Consider the following 18,136-nt stretch of genomic DNA (forward strand, 5'->3'; position numbering starts at 1 on the left):
TTGACATGCTGCAGATATTTTTCTGTACCAAATCTGCAGGTCAAAAGTAAGCAACATGTGCATGACACTTCAGGTTTCTCATTCAGTTTGCTGGCATATGGATTTCTTTAGGTTTATCTAGAAAATCTGCATGGAAAAAACGCACCAAATCTGCAACGTGAGCACACAGCCAAAGGGTAAGTTCACACTGGGCATTTTTGCTGCGTTTATTTTTATGCTAATTTTCAGCTGCTTTTTACAGTACCAGAAAAGCTTATGAGGTTTCAGAAATCTGATGCACACATACTGCTTTTTTTTGTCATCAGGATTTTGTGCTTTGCAGCGTTTTTTTGACATAGAGCATGTCACTTATTTCAGTGTTTTTTCAGCGTTTTTCACCCATTGACTTGAATTGATGGTGAAAAAATGCTGCAAATATGCAGGTTGACTTTTTTTTCAGCGTATTTGCTGAAGAAAAGTCAAGGACAGCTGCATGTGTCCCCACACTTGGCTCTGCTGGCAGGCTGCATGATGCGTCCATACAGCTTGTCATCCAGCAGAGCGGACCCGATCCCACCAATACAGTGTTTGATACGCTGTCATATGCATGACAGTGCGGCAAACACCGCTTCAGATCGGCGGGGAAATCATCCCCACCGGTCAGAGAGCCGCGGTTCCCACTCTGTCAGAAGACAGCGGGAGCGCTCAGCTGTGATCGGAGGTTTAAACTTTACCTCCGGTCACTGGTGTCATCCGACACCTGCTGCCGCTAATAACAGTAAGAGCAGGAGCGGTTGATAAGGGCATTCATTAGCAGCTCCTGTGCTGTAAATAAAGAATTAAAAAAACCTGCATGGGTTCCCCCCTATTTTTGATAGTGTGGCGCCCCTGGGGTCCCTTCGCCACAGAGGTACTGCACCTCATTCAGAGATGTGGTATCCCACTCTCAGGTAAGGAGGGAGCACTACCCAGGACTCTAACACTCACATCCAACACACACCAGTTCAGTCGGGGCACCTGGGCGTACCCTTAGGGTATCCCAGGCTGGATAGGACTAGGTGGTGGGAGTGGGCCGGGTAGGTAAGAAAAAAGGGAGGAGCTTAGAAGGCGGGAATAATAATAATAATTTTTGAGATTTTATTTTACGGCATTCACCGTATGAGATGAAAATTAATACAGTTTTAAACTATGGGTCGTTGTTACAGATGAGCGAGCACTAAAATGCTCGGATGCTCGTTACTCAAACTGAGCAATTTCTAATGCTCAGATGCTCATTTCGAGTAACGAGTATAATGGGAGTCAATGGAAAATGCGAGCATTTTTCCAGCAGACCCTAAAAAGAGGTCTGGGTGGCAGTGAAAATGTTAAAATGGATAGGAAAAGTGCTGTATGGAAGGAGAACAGAATGGGGAAGATCCCTGGAAGCATCCCTGACTCCCAGATTGCTGCTGGGAACAATGGTGTCACACTTTTACTCCACTTTAAGAACTGACAATGAAACATTGAAAATCGACAAGGAATTGGAGTTTACAGGAAAAAAAATGTTAATAAACATTTTTTTCCTGTATAATGACTTCTATAAAAGGCAAAATTTAAAAAGTACCTTCACCATCGGGCTGATAGTCAGCAGGCGGGATAGACATAGTATGAACAGCGCCTCACTAGGCTGCAGTCCATCTGTTTGGTGGACATAGGACAACGGGCAGCTATGTGTCCAGGACCGTGGCATCTTCAGCATAGCAAGTTTTTACCAGCAGCCTTTGGCAACCCAGCCCCAGTGGTGGCTCTACTACCCCTCTTTTTGGCATCGGGCTTCCTCTGGCTACCCCAGTATGGGCAAAAACAGAAAAAGACCCCTTAAAATATAACTTTTATTAAAAAGTTTTCTAAAAGTATGGCCTGATAGGCAAGTACATAAATCAAGCAAACAACACAGAATGATAGAATGCATCCATTTACAAAAAGGAAAAAATTGAAAAAGTGGGGCAGTAGGCAACCAAAAGCCGCCATGGAAGCTCAGGAGAAAGAAAACACACAATATGTGGGTTAATAGGCCCTAGAATTCATTAATGGATGCCCTACGTATCAGTGGAGGTTGGCACCCTAAGTTTCCACGGTATGGCGCCCCCACTCATCAGCGACTAGTTCTAAAGCCCCTGGTATACCCTAAACCTAATATGTAGTAAAAATAATAGATATGGTGAGAGGGTGCAGTGCCTAAAGTGTCACAGGGACTATATACAAAAATGCAAAAAACCCTTAGTGTCTCAAAGAAGTGGATGTAATGAGCTATCCACTAGTTGCTCATTCAATATAGAGGCACAGTGGCATAGATTTCAGGACATATGTTTATATCCAGTATAACAGTATTTGATTAATGAAATCCTTTAATACCTCCCAGAAGAGGATGTAGTGAGCTGCAACTAGTTGCTCATTTAATATGGAGACACAGTGGCATAAATTTTAGAATATATGTTCATATGTCAACATTCCATAAAGTGAAGATACACAAAAAAAAACGCTCTCAAAAATCAATGTCGTTGAATATCACAATAGGTCAGCATGCAAGCTTCACAATGAAAGCAAAAATGTTCAGTGTTACTAAAAGACATGCAACTGGCACATCTATTCATATGGTCAGTGCTAGCATACAAACCTCTTACTATGTATAGAGATGTTTTAATACTCATCTATGATATGTGGTAGGCATATTGCAGTTCATCTAAAGCCCAATCCATCAGTAGGTAACGATTGCAGTGTCCCAACGCGTTTCCCCCAGAAGCACTGGAGTTCATCAGAGGATTGCTGGCCACAATCAATGGTGTGTGCACACACTGAACATTTGGGAGCGAGGTTTATCTCTGCAATACGCCTAGTGATAAACCCTTAGTGCTCGGACAGACATAGTCACCCCGGAGCGTGCCAGTATCTCAGTTTTTAGTTTGGCATATTCCCAGGCATCATGTAAGGCCAGGTATAATAAGTCTTTGGGGCTCGCCAGTTAGATAGTAGGCCTTCACATCAGCCCATTGGTCTGGCCGCAGTCTCTCTTGCTCTGCTACTCACTCAAAAACAGTCAAATATGCTTCCACATCATTCCCCGGGGTCATGTTTTGCATCGCTCATCTTACCGCCTTGCAGATTTATGTGACATCACCTTGATGTGGGGTAGGAGTGGTTTCTCTGCTGTGGACATCTCCCACCAGGAGTTCCACCTGCCTTTGCTGCTGTTGGATCTGCTGCATCAGGAGTTTGATCGTCTCCTGCTGTACCTGCTCCCGGTACTGCTGCTCTTGGCACTGTTGTTCTCAATGCTGCTGGTGTTCCTGCTGCTGGCTTAGGAATACTCCCATCCACCGTTCCTGCTGTCACTGTTATTAGCAGCAGCAGGGATAGGCTGATGGGAGTAATAGTCCCATCAGCCGCCGCCTGTCGTCTCTTTTATTACTTTAAATGTAACTCTCATCATTCTCCCCTGCTCGCGCCAATCACTGGCAGAGCAGAGAAGAATGAGGAGAGCCATGTTCAGCACCTGGCGTCGGGGAACAGTGCTTACTGTAACGCTTCTTCCCGGGCGCCGATGCGTGTCACATGGATGACATCCATCTGTGTTATGTGCATGAACATGTGCGGGACGTTTTATGGTGACATTACAAAAATGGACATGTCAGTGCGTTTTGCCCACGGACACACGGTCCGTGGAAACACACTGATATGTGCACATACACATTCACTTGAATAAGCAAATAGTGCTCCGTTCCTCCCGAGTCTCTCCGCATGGCTAAGTAGCACTGTTCAACCACAAATGGGGTATTGCCACATTCAGTTGAAATTGTGGGAGAAATTTTGTTGCCATTTTTACCCACTTCTTGTGTGAAAATGTGAAATCTTAGGCTAAAACAACATTTTGGTGGTAAAATTGTAGTTATTTTGCCCTCACTTACCAATGGTATAAAATTCTGTGACACACTCATGGTGTCAATATGATCACTGCACTCCTAGATGAATTCATTAAGAGGTATAGTTCATAAAATGGGGGTCACTTATGGGGAGTTCTGCTGTTTTAGCACCTAATGGGCTCTCCCAGTGGGTCATGGCATCTGCAAACCATAGCAGTAAAATCTAGTGCTCCTTCCCTTCTGAGCTCTGCCATGTGCCCAAACAGTGGTTTACCCCCACATATGGGGTATCAGCATACACAGAACAAATTGGACAACAACTTTTGAGGTCCAATTTCTTCTGTTACCCTTGGTAAAATAAAAAAAATGGGAGCATAAACATCATTTTTGTGGAAAAAATATGATTGTTTATTTTTACGGCGCTACATTATAAACTTCTGTGAAGCACTTGGGGGTTCAAAGTGCTCACCACACATCTAGATAAGTTCCTTAGGGGGTCTAGATTCCAAAATGGTGTCACTTGTGGGGGGTTTCCACTGTTTAAGCACATCATGGGCTCTCCAAACGCGTCATGGCGTCCGATCTTAATTCCAGCCAATTTTGCGTTGAAAAAGTAAAATGGTGCTCTTTCCCTTCTGAGCTCTGCCATGCGCCCAAACAGTGGTTTACTCCCACATAGGGGGTATCAGCGTACTCAGGACAAATTGCACAACAACATTTGAGGTTCAACTTCTTCTGCTATATGATTTTTTATTTTGACGACTCTACGTTATAAACGTCTGTGAAGCACTTGGAGGTTCAAAGTGCTCACCACTAGTGATGAGCGAGTATGCTTGTTACTTGAGTTTCTCCGAGCATGCTCGGGTGGTCTCCAAGTAGTTTGGTGTGCTCAAAGATTTAGTTTGTGCCGATGCAGCTGCATGATTTGCGGCTGCTAGACAGCTTGAATATATGTGGGGATTCCCTAACAAACAGGCATTCCCCACATGTATTCAAGCTGTCTAGCAGCCGTAAATCATGCAGCTGCATTGGCATAAACTAAATCTCCAAGCACGCCGAAATACTCGGAGCCCACCCGAGCATGGTCGGAGAAACTCGAGTAACGAGCATACTCGCTCATTAGTACTCACCACACATCTAGATAAGTTGCTTAGGGGGTCTAGTTTCCAATATGGTGTCACTTGTGGGGGATTTCCACTGTTTAGGCACATCAGGGGCTCTCCAAATGCGACATGGCATTCTATCTCAATTCCAGTCAATTTTGCATTGAAAAGTCAAACGGCGCTCCTTCCCTTCTGAGCTCTGCCATGCGCACAAACAGTTGTTTACCCCCACATATGGGGTATCAGCGTGCTCAGGACAAATTGAACAACACGTTTTGGGGTCCAAATTCTCTTGATACCTTTGGTAAAATGAAAAAATTTTGGTCTGTATTAAATTTTTTGTGAAAAAAAGTTAAATGTTCATTTAAAAAAAATAATTCCTGTGAAGCACCTGAAGGGTTAATAAACATCTTGAATGTGGTTTTGAGCACCTTGAGGGGTGCAGTTTTTAGAATGGGGTCACTTTTGGGTATTTTATATCATATAGACCCCTCAAAATGACTTCAAATGTGATGTGGTCCCTAAAAAAATGGTGTTGTAAAAATGAGAAATAGCTGTTTAACTTTTAATCCTTATAACTTCCTAACAAAAACAATGGCCCCAAAATTGTGCTGATGTAAAGTAGACATGTGGGAAATGTTACTTATTAAGTATTTTGTGTGACATATCTCTGTGATTTAAAGAAGTTGTCCACTACTGTAACTTTTTTTTTTCATAAATCTTGCTATTATGTGCCACTGAAAACATCTACTGTGTTTATTTGAGCAATATTACCTTTTATCATGCAGTAGCAGCACATCTTTAGTGCTGGATTCAGCTCTCATGGGATTAATCGACAACTTCCTTTCTCCTGAGTTATTGTCCTCTAATACTACAAGTTTCATGATGCATTGCACTCGCCTGTAACTCTGCACCTACCACACCCACTCCAAAACACACCCCAACCCCTCCCTCCTTTCCCCCCTCTATCTTCAAAAAGATTTGTGATGTCATTTCTGTCCAACTTCCTCTTTTACATTTGTCCAACCCACACTCCATTACAGATAGATGGATAGATAGATAGATAGATAACAAATAGATAGATAGATGAATACATACAGATATCTCTATATATCTGTCTATTTCCATAGATATGTCCATATCCATGTTTCTAAACCCCTTCACCCCTGGAGCTTTTTTCGTTTATCGCTCCCCTTCTTTCCAGGGCCATAATTTTTCCGTCAATATGGCCATGTGAGGGCTTATCTTTTGCGGGACAAGTTCTACTTTTGAACGACATCATTGGTTTTATCATGTCGTGTAACAGAAAATGTGAAAAAAAGTAAAAGTGCGATGAAATTGCAAACAAAGTGCAATCCCACACTTGTTTTTTGCTTGGCTTTTTTGCTAGGTTCACTAAATGCTAAGGTTGTGTGCACACATTGCGGATCTGATTGCAGATCCGCAGCGTTTTTGTCGCACAGAATTGCATCAAATCCGCAGTGTAGTGCACAACCAATGTAAGTCTATGTGAGCCGCAGACTTGTTGTGCACATGCTGCGGAAAAAGCCGCACCGAAACGCAGCTTTTTTTTCTCGCAGCATGTCACTTCTTTTGTGCGGAACTGCAGTGTTTATGCACCCATAGATTTGCATTGAGTCGGGCACATCCGCAGCAAAACCGCAGATGTAAAAAAGATCTGCAGTTTTGCTGCGGATGTGGGTCCGAGAAACGCTGCAGTTCGGGAGGAGGGAAGTGTGTGGGCGGAATGTGGGCAGTGACTATGTGCGTGTATGTGTGGGCGGGGTCTGCGGGCTGTTCGGATGTGTGCGGCGCTGTGCGGGGCTGTTCAGGTGTGTGCGGGGTCTGCGGACTGTTCGGATGTGTGCGGGACTGTTTGGATGTGTGCGTCGCTGTGCGGGACTGTTCGGGTGTGTGCGTGACTGTTCAGGTGTGCGTGGGGCTGTGCAGGGGGTCTTTTGGGGTGTGTGTGCAGGCATCATCCGATGGGACTACAAGTACGCAGCATCCAATCTGCAGCTAACTCAGATGTAATCCGGACAGTGGACACACACCCTATGCTATCCATACATCTATCAATAGATATATCTATCCAGATATATCTATAGATAGATATAGGAATAGATAGATGTATGCATCTATAGATCTATCTATATGTAGATCTGTCTATCCATTTCATCTATTCATCTATCATCTATCTGTCTATCTGTGTGTGTAATGGAGTGTGGGTTGGACAAATGTAAAAGAGGATGTTGGACAATAATGACATCACAAATCTTTTTTTTTTGTTCAATAATACATCTTTATTTAGCTTTCAAAAATGCACCAAAACGCATAAAAACCGCACAAAAACCGCACCAAAAGCAAATTTCATTAAAACCACGCAAAAAACTGCACCAAAAACTGCATCAAAACCGCACCAAAATTGCATCAACACTGCACCAAAAACGGCATCAAAACCGCGCAAAAACCACACCAAAAACTGCATCAAAAGCGCATCAAAACTGCACCAAAACCGCACCACAACTGCACCAAGAACTGCATCAAAACCGCACCAAAAACTGCATCAAAACCGCACCAAAACTGCAAAACTGCACCAGGTTTTGATGCAGTTTTTGGTGCAGTTTTGATGCTGTTTTTGGTGCGGTTTTGATGCAGTTTTTGGAAATAAATAAACTGAAAATGTGCATGATTTGAATGGAAATATGCATGAAAAACCGGATTCGGAGGCCGGATTCATCATTTCACATCTCAGTTTCATACGTTTTTTTATAAAACCGCTGCGGTTATCCCTGCAGATTTATCGCGGTTTGTTTTGCGGTTTCCGCTGCGGGATTACTCCTATACTATTGATGCTGCATATGCAGCAATATGCAGCATCAATAGTAATGTTAAAAATAATAAAAATGGTTATATACTCACCCTCTGATGTCCCGATCTCCTCGGCGCTGCACGCGGCGGTCCGGTTCCAAAGATGTTGTGCGAGAAGGACCTTCGTGACGTCAGTCATGTGACGGCGACGTCATCGCAGGCCCTGCTCGCACAGCAACTGAGACGGGATGGCCACGTGCAGCGCTGAGAGGTGAGTATTGTTGTGAACTCCGTTTTCAGGCTCCCTCTTGTGGTCACAGATGGTATTGTGTGACTTTGGTTTTTTGGCTCCCCCTGGTGGTTTGGTTTATTATCCTGCGGGTCTGCTGGATCAGCTGCCTCGTTATTCTCCAGGGAGGCTCCTATTTAGCTCTGCTTCACTTCCACTTGTTGCCGGCTGTCAATGTATTCAGTGCTATTCTGATTACTCCTGATTATCTCGTTTTCTGCCTCTTCAGTATAAGCTAAGTTCTGTTTGAATATTTTTTGCTCATCTGCCTGCAATATGATTTCTGTGTATGATGAGTCTAGTCCAGCTTGCTAACATGTGATTTCTTTTTGCTGGTAAGCTCTGGGGTATGGAGTTGCTTCCCCCGCACCGTTAGTTGGTGCGGGGGCTCGACCAATCTCTGCGTGGATATTTTGAATGGGGTTTTTTATTGACCGCACAGTTTCCTTCCTATTTTCTGCTATCTAGTATTAGCGGGCCTCATTTGCTAAATCTGATTTCATCTCTGCGTTTGTGCTTTCCCCTTAACTCACCGTTAATATTTGTGGGGGGCTATTCTATATCTTTGGGGTCTTCCACTGAGGCAAGTGAGGACTTACTTTCCCTCCAGGAATAGTCAGTTTCTCAGGCCGTGACGAGACGTCTAGGATTTTTTAGGTAACGTTCCACGGCTGCCTATAGTTGTTTGCGGATAGGATCAGGTTGCGGTCAATCTAGTTCCCCAGAGCTAGTAGTCTGTTCAGTTACTTAGCTAGTCCGACCTGCGATCCTTGCCACTAGGATCATAACAGTACAGCCGGCCTATAAAGTGTTAATTGCATCGCAGAAGCAGGAGAAAAGAAGCTTGGAGATATTTTTTTTTTTTTGCTGCCGTGTGTCTAGCTGCTGTGTGTCTGGCTTCTCTCCCCCTCTTAATCTTGGTGTGGCTCTGAGTTCAGCTGCTGATATGGATATCCAGAGTTTAGCCTCCAGTGTAGATCATCTTGCTGCAAGGGTACAAAGTATTCAGGATTTTGTTGTGCACAGTCCTATGTCAGAGCCTAGAATACCTATTCCGGAGTTGTTTTCTGGAGATAGATCTAGGTTCCTGAATTTTAAGAACAATTGCAAGTTGTTTCTTTCTTTGAAACCTCGTTCCTCTGGGGATTCTGTTCAGCAAGTTAAGATTATTATTTCTTTCTTGCGTGGCGATCCTCAAGATTGGGCTTTCGCATTGGCTCCAGGGGATCCTGCGTTGCTCAGTGTGGATGCGTTTTTTCTGGCCCTTGGATTGCTCTATGAGGAACCTAATCTTGAGAACCAGGCTGAAAAAGCGTTGTTGGCCCTCTCTCAGGGGCAAGATGATGCAGAGGTGTACTGCCAGAAATTTCGGAAATGGTCGGTGCTTACTCAATGGAATGAGTGTGCCCTGGCTGCAAATTTCAGAAAAGGTCTTTCTGAAGCCATTAAGAATGTCATGGTGGGGTTCCCTACGCCTGCAGGTCTGAATGAGTCAATGACTCTGGCCATTCAGATTGATCGGCGTTTGCGGGAGCGCAAACCTGCGCACCATTTGGCGGTGTCTTCTGAACAGACACCTGAGTCTATGCAATGTGATAGAATTCTGACCAGAAGTGAATGGCAAAATTATAGACGGCAAAATGGGTTGTGCTTTTACTGTGGTGACTCAGCTCATGTTATCTCAGCATGCTCTAAGCGCACAAAAAAGATTGATAAATCTGTCACCATCGGTACTTTACAGCCTAAGTTTATTTTGTCTGTTACCCTGATTTGTTCCCTGTCATCTTACCCGGTTATGGCTTTTGTGGATTCAGGTGCTGCCCTGAGTCTGATGGAGCCTTTAAAATTCCCTATTCCACTAAGGGGAATTGATGCTACACCATTGGCTACGAATAAACCTCAGTACTGGACACAAGTGACCATGTGCATGACTCCTGTTCATCAGGAGGTGATTCGCTTTCTTGTATTGCATAATTTGCATGATGTTGTCGTGTTGGGCCTGCCATAGTTGCAGACTCATAATCCAGTCCTGGATTGGAAAGCAATGTCTGTGTCAAGTTGGGGTTGTCAGGGAATTCATGGCGACGCTCCTGTGGTGTCAATTGCTTCATCCACTCCTTCTGAGGTCCCTGCGTTTTTGTCAGATTACCAGGATGTATTTGATGAGCCCAAACTCAGTTCTCTACCTCCTCATAGGGATTGTGATTGTGCTATAAATTTGATTCCTGGTAGTAAGTTTCCTAAGGGACGACTTTTCAATTTGTCAGTGCCGGAGCATGCTGCTATGCGGAGTTATATAAAGGAGTCTTTGGAGAAAGGACTTATTCGCCCTTCCTCCTCCCCTCTTGGTGCGGGGTTCTTTTTTGTGGCTAAGAAGGATGGTTCCTTGAGACCTTGTATTGATTATCGCCTTCTAAACAAAATCACGGTCAAATTTCAGTATCCTTTGCCATTGTTATCTGATCTGTTTGCTCGCATTAAGGGGTCTAGTTTGTTCACCAAGCTAGATCTTCGTGGTGCGTATAACCTTGTGCGTATTAAGCAGGGTGATGAATGGAAAACTGCATTTAATACGCCCGAAGGCCATTTTGAGTACTTGGTGATGCCTTTTGGACTTTCTAACGCTCCTTCTGTCTTTCAGTCCTTTATGCACGACATCTTCCGCGAATATCTGGATAAATTTATGATTGTGTATCTGGATGATATTCTGTTTTTTTCGGATGATTGGGAGTCCCATGTTAAGCAGGTCAGGATGGTGTTTCAGGTCCTGCGTGCCAATGCTTTATTTGTGAAGGGCTCAAAATGTCTTTTTGGAGTCCAGAAGGTCTCTTTTTTGGGTTTCATTTTTTCTCCTTCTGCTATTGAGATGGACCCAGTCAAGGTTCAGGCTATTCATGACTGGACTCAGCCTACATCTGTTAAGAGTCTTCAGAAGTTCTTGGGTTTTGCTAATTTTTACCGTCGCTTCATCGCTAATTTTTCTGGTGTTGTTAAGCCATTGACGGATTTGACCAAGAAGGGTTCTGATGTTACTAATTGGTCTCCTGCGGCTGTGGAGGCCTTTCAGGAGCTGAAGCGCCGGTTTTCTTCGGCTCCGGTCTTATGTCAGCCAGACGTCTCCCTTCCTTTCCAGGTCGAGGTTGATGCTTCTGAGATTGGAGCGGGGGCTGTTTTGTCGCAGAGAAGCTCTGATGGCTCTGTGATGAAAGGTACCTTCACACGAAACGACATTATAACGATATCGCTAGCAATCCGTGACGTTGCAGCGTCCTCGCTAGCGATATCGTTTCGTTTGACACGCAGCAGCGATCAGGATCCTGCTGTGATGTCGCTGGTCGCTGAATAAAGTCCAGAACTTTATTTGGTCGTCCGATCGCTGTGTATCGTTGTGTTTGAAAGCAAAAGCAACGATACCAGCGATATTTTACACTGGTAACCAGGGTAAACATCGGGTTACTAAGCGCAGGGCCGCGCTTAGTTACCCGATGTTTACCCTGGTTACTAGCGTAAAATGTAAAAAAACAAACAGCACATACTCACATTGCGTCCCCTGCAGTCTGCTTCCTCCTCTGACTCAGCGCCGCAAAGTGAAAGTGAAAGCAGCACAGCGGTGACGTCACCGCTCTGCTCTCACTGTACGGCGCTCAGTCAGTCAGGAAGTGGACGCAGGGGGACGTGAATGTAAGTATGTGCTGTTTGTTTTTTTTAGATTTTACGCTGGTAACCAGGGTAAACATCGGGTTACTAAGCGCGGCCCTGCGCTTAGTTACCCGATGTTTACCCTGGTTACCAGGGGACCTCGGCATCGTTGGTCGCTGGAGAGCGGTCTGTGTGACAGCTCTCCAGCGACCAAACAGCGACGCTGCAGCGATCGACATCGTTGTCGCTATCGCTGCAGCGTCGCTTCGTGTGAAGGTACCTGAAGCCATGTGCTTTCTTTTCAAGAAAGTTTTCGCCTGCCAAGCGGAATTATGATGTTGGTAATCGGGAGTTGTTGGCTATGAAGTGGGCATTTGAGGAGTGGCGACATTGGCTCAAGGGAGCTAAGCATCGTGTGGTGGTCTTGACTGATCACAAGAATTTGATTTATCTCGAGTCGGCCAAGCGGCTGAATCCTAGACAGGCTCGTTGGTCATTGTTTTTCTCTCGTTTTGATTTCGTGGTCTCATACCTGCCTGGTTCGAAGAATGTGAAGGCTGATGCTCTTTCTAGGAGTTTTGTGCCTGACTCTCCTGGTGATTCAGAGCCAGCTGGTATCCTCAGAGAAGGGGTGATTTTGTCTGCCATCTCCCCAGATTTGTGACGAGTGCTGCAGGAGTTTCAGGCGGATAGACCTGACCGTTGTCCACCGGAGAGACTGTTTGTCCCGGATAGATGGACCAGCAGAGTTATTTCCGAGGTTCATTCTTCGGTGTTGGCAGGCCATCCTGGGATTTTTGGTACCAGAGATTTGGTGGCTAGGTCCTTCTGGTGGCCTTCCTTGTCGCGGGATGTGCGTTCCTTTGTGCAGTCTTGTGGAATTTGTGCTCGGGCTAAGCCTTGCTGTTCTCGTGCCAGTTGGCTTGTTGTTGCCTTTGCCTGTCCCGAAGAGGCCTTGGACGCACATTTCCATGGATTTTATTTCAGATCTCCCTGTTTCTCAGAGAATGTTGGTCATTTGGGTGGTGTGTAATCGTTTTTCTAAAATGGTCCATTTGGTGCCCTTGCCTAAGTTGCCTTCCTCCTCCGAGTTGGTTCCTCTGTTTTTTCAAAATGTGGTTCGTTTGCACGGGATCCCTGAAAATATTGTTTCCGACAGAGGATCCCAGTTTGTGTCTAGATTTTGGCGGACCTTTTGTGCTAAGATGGGCATTAATTTGTCTTTTTCGTCGGCCTTCCATCCTCAGACGAATGGCCAAACCGAGCGAACTAATCAGACTTTGGAAACCTATTTAAGATGTTTTGTTTCTGCTGATCAGGACGACTGGGTGACTTTTTTGCCATTGGCCGAGTTTGCCCTTAATAATCGGGCTAGTTCTGCTACTTTGGTTTCGCCTTTTTTTTGTAATTCAGGGTTTCATCCTCGTTTTTCCTCGGGTCAGGTGGAGTCTTCTGACTGTCCTGGAGTGGATGTTGTGGTGGATAGGTTGCATCAGATTTGGAATCATGTGGTGGACAATTTGAAGCTGTCACAAGAGAAGGCTCAGCGCTTTGCCAACCGCCGTCGCTGTGTGGGTCCCCGACTTCGCGTTGGGGATTTGGTGTGGTTGTCTTCTCGCTTTGTTCCTATGAAGGTCTCCTCTCCTAAGTTTAAGCCTCGGTTTATCGGTCCTTATAAGATTTTGGAAGTCCTTAACCCTGTGTCATTTCGTTTGGACCTCCCGGCATCGTTTGCTATTCATAATGTGTTCCATCGGTCGTTGTTGCGGAGGTATGTGGTGCCTGTGGTTCCTTCGGTTGAGCCTCCTGCCCCTGTGCTGGTTGAGGGAGAATTGGAATACGTGGTGGAGAAGATCTTGGATTCTCGTATTTCTAGACGGAGGCTTCAGTATTTGGTTAAGTGGAAAGGCTATGGTCAGGAGGATAATTCCTGGGTTGTCGCCTCTGATGTTCATGCGGCCGATTTGGTTTGTGCCTTCCATGTGGCTCACCCTGATCGCCCTGGGGGTTTTGATGAGGGTTCGGTGACCCCTCCTCAAGGGGGGGGTACTGTTGTGAACTCCGTTTTCAGGCTCCCTCTTGTGGTCACAGATGGTATTGTGTGACTTTGGTTTTTTGGCTCCCCCTGGTGGTTTGGTTTATTATCCTGCGGGTCTGCTGGATCATCTGCCTCGTTATTCTCCAAGGAGGCTCCTATTTAGCTCTGCTTCACTTCCACTTGTTGCCGGCTGTCAATGTATTCAGTGCTATTCTGATTACTCCTGATTATCTCGTTTTCTGCCTCTTCAGGATAAGCTAAGTTCTGTTTGAATATTTTTTGCTCATCTGCCTGCAATATAATTTCTGTGTATGATGAGTCTAGTCCAGCTTGCTAACATGTGATTTCTTTTTGCTGGTAAGCTCTGGGGTACGGAGTTGCTTCCCCCGCACCGTTAGTTGGTGCAGGGGCTCGAGCAATCTCTGCGTGGATATTTTGAATAGGGTTTTTTATTGACCGCACAGTTTCCTTCCTATTTTCTGCTATCTAGTATTAGTGGGCCACATTTGCTAAATCTGATTTCATCTCTGCGTTTGTGCTTTCCCCTTAACTCACCGTTAATATTTGTGGGGGGCTATTCTATATCTTTGGGGTCTTCCACTGAAGCAAGTGAGGACTTACTTTCCCTCCAGGAATAGTCAGTTTCTCAGGCCGTGACGAGACATCTAGGATTTTTTAGGTAACGTTCCACGGCTGCCTATAGTTGTTTGCGGATAGGATCAGGTTGCGGTCAATCTAGTTACCACTTCCCCAGAGCTAGTAGTCTGTTCAGTTACTTAGCTAGTCCGACCTGCGATCCTTGCCACTAGGATCATAACAGAGTATAGCATTATTTTTTATTTTAATTCTTTTTTTTTTTACACAAATATGGCTCCCAGGGCCTGGAGGAGAGTCTCCTCTCCTCCACCCCAGGTACCACCCGCACATTATTCGCTTACTTCCCGCATCGTGGGCACAGCCCCATGCGGGAAGTAAGCGGATCAATGCATTTCTATGTGTGCAGAATCGCTGCGATGCATGTGCACAGCGGTTTGCGGTTTCACATGTAACTGTAAACGCTATGGAAACTGCTGCGGACCCGCAGCATCAAAATCGCCGCGGATCCACGGTAAAAACAGCAAAGTGTGAACATGGCCTAAGGCTACTTTCACACTTGCGTTTTTAGCAATCCGTCGCAATCCATCTTTTTGGGAAAAAAACGGATCCTGCAAATGTGCTCGCAGGATGCATTTTTTACCCATAGACTTGTATTAGCGACGGATCGCGATGGATGGCCACACGTCGCATCCCTCGTGTTTTGGTGGATCGTTGGCACGAAAAAACATTCAAGTGAACGTTTTTTGTCCGTCGCGTCCGCCATTTTCTACCGCGCATGCGCAGCCAAAACTCCGCCCCCTCCTCCCCGGACTTCAGAATGGGCAGCGGATGCGTTGAAGAACTGCATCCGCTGCCCATGTCATGCACAAATTTCACAACGTGCGTCAGTAAGTCGGCCCGACGCATAGCGACGGACCCGTACCGACGCAAGTGTGAAAAAGGCCTTAATGAGCGTTTAATTTGATTAAAAAAAGGAAAACACGGCGTGGGCTCCAGCGCAATTTTCTGCACCAGAGGGGGAAAGCCGACGGCCGGGGGCCAATATTTGTAGCCTTCTATGAATATTAGCCCGCAGCTGTCTGCGCAGCCTTTACTGGCTATTAAAATAGGGGGACCCCCCCAAAAAAATGACGTGGGGTCCCCTTATATTTTATAGCCAGAAAGGCTACGCAGACAGCTGCGGGCTGATATTCATAGCCTAGAGAGGGGCCATGGATATTGCCCCCCCCCCCCCCCCCCACGGCTACAAATACCAGTCCGCAGCCGCCCCGGAAATGGCGCATCTGTAAGATGCTCCAATTCCGGCACTTAGCCCCTCTCTTCCCACTCCCGTGTAGCGGTGGGATATGGGGTAATAAGGGGTTAATGTCACCTTGCTATTGTAAGGTGACATTAAGCCGGGTTAATAACAGAGAGGCGTCAATAAGACGCCTATCCATTATTAATCCAATAGTAAGAAAGGGTTAATAAAACACGCACAAATTAGGAAAAAGTATTTTAATATTCTTCATTTCACCATACTTACCATACTTCAGCGCCTGCAAAAAACGTAAAATAATAAACCGTATACTACCTGTCCGCCGTAGTCCAATTAATAAAGAGTGTCCCACAACGATCTCCCCTATAGAACAGTGACATCGGGTGATGTCACTGCTTTATAGGACCCTCAGTGACACACTGACAGGAGACAATGGCTCCTGGAGTGCATCACTGAGAGGTTACCTTAGGACAAATTCTCACTTTCTGGCAATTGCTGCCTGGGAAAATTTATGACACAGCAATGGCATAAAGTGAGACTAGGGACTATTTTCTCACTGGGGCGTAGGAATACATTGTGAGGAATACATTGTGGAAGGATACATTCCATCATTGTATTCCTGGAGCCCCTGGAGAGCGGTCGCATCAGCTGATGCTCCTGCTCTCCACGGGAGATCGTCGAGGGACACTCGTTTTAATTGGATTTCTGCGGATCAGGGAGTATAGTGTTTGTTTATTATTTTAATATTTTTTACAGATGACACTGGCTTCGGGGATCAAAGTGACAAGTGATGGTGAGTATGTACTCTATGTTATATGTACTGTATGTCTATATGTATGTTGTATGTCTGTACTGTATGTCTGTACTGTATGTGGCATGTTGCATGTCATCGCATGTTACATGGTGCATGTCGTCGCATGTCATTGCATGCTGCATGTCGCATGTCATCGCATGTTGCATGGCATATGTTGCATGTCGCATGTCGTCACATGGTGCATGTCGTCGCATGTTGCATGTCGCCGCATGGTGCATGTCGCATGGTACATGTTGAATGCCGTCGCATGGTGCATGTCGCCGCATGCTGCATGTCATCACATGTCGTTGCATGTCACATGTTGCATGTCATCGCATGTCGCATGTCATTGCATGTTGAATGTCATATGTTGCATGTTGCCGCATGTCGCCGCATGTCGTCGCATGGTGCATGTCGCATGGTGCATGTTGCATGTCGTCGCATGGTGCATGTCATCGCATGTTGCATGGTGCCTGTCGTCGCATGTTACATGTCGCCGCATGGTGCATGTTGTCGCATGTTGTCACATGTCATCGCATGTTGCATGTCACATGTTGCATGTCGTCACATGTTGCTTGTCGCCGCATGTTGCATGTCATCGCATGTTGTCACATGTTGCATGTCATTGCATGGTGCATGTCGTCGCATGTTGTCACGTGTCGCATGTCATCGCATGGTGCATGTCACATGTTGCATGTTGTCGCATGTTGCATGTCGTATGTTGCATGTTGTCGCATGATGTCACATGTTACATGTGACATGGTGTGTGTTGTATGTATGTACTGTATATGTGTTTGTTTTGTTTTTTTTTACATTCAACACATTAGCCGGATAATGGGACTACTACTGTCCCATCATTGGCTAATGTGTCACTTACTGTCACTGTAGCAGGCAGAGCCTGCACACAGAGACACCCCCGCCGCCACCACCATCGCACCGCCCCGCAGCAGACCCCAGCACGGCCAGCAGACCCACCGCAGACCCCAGCACCACCCGCACATCCCGGCGCCGGCACGCAGACCCCCGGCGCCGGTACGCAGACCCCCGCACATACAGTTAGGTCCATATATATTTGGACAGAGACAACATTTTTCAAAATTTTGGTTATAGACATTACCACAATGAATTTTAAACAAAACAATTCAGATGCAGTTGAAGTTAAGACTTTCAGCTTTCATTTGAGGGTATCCACATTAAAATTGGATGAAGGGTTTAGGAGTTTCAGATCCTTAACATGTGCCACTCTGTATTTAAAAGGGACCAAAAGTAATTGGACAGATTAAATAATTGTAAATGAAATGTTCATTTCTAGTACTTGGTTGAAAACCCTTTGTTGGCAATGACTGCCTGAAGTCTTGAACTCATGGACATCACCAGACGCTGTGTTTCCTCCTTCTTGATGCTCTGCCAGGCCTTCACTGCGGTGGTTTTCAGTTGCTGTTTGTTTGTGGGCCTTTCTGTCTGAAGTTTAGTCTTTAACAAGTGAAATGCATGCTCAATTGGGTTGAGATCAGGTGACTGACTTGGCCATTCAAGAATATTCCACTTCTTCGCTTTAATAAACCCCTGGGTTGCTTTGGCTTTATGCTTTGGGTCATTGTCCATCTGTAGTATGAAACGATAACCAATCAGTTTGGCTGCATTTGGCTGGATCTGAGCACACAGTATGTCTCGGAATACCTCAGAATTCATTCGGCTGCTTCTGTCCTGTGTCACATCATCAATAAACA

Source organism: Ranitomeya variabilis, chromosome 2 (genome assembly GCF_051348905.1).
Source record: "Ranitomeya variabilis isolate aRanVar5 chromosome 2, aRanVar5.hap1, whole genome shotgun sequence".
Lineage (NCBI taxonomy): Eukaryota > Metazoa > Chordata > Amphibia > Anura > Dendrobatidae > Ranitomeya > Ranitomeya variabilis.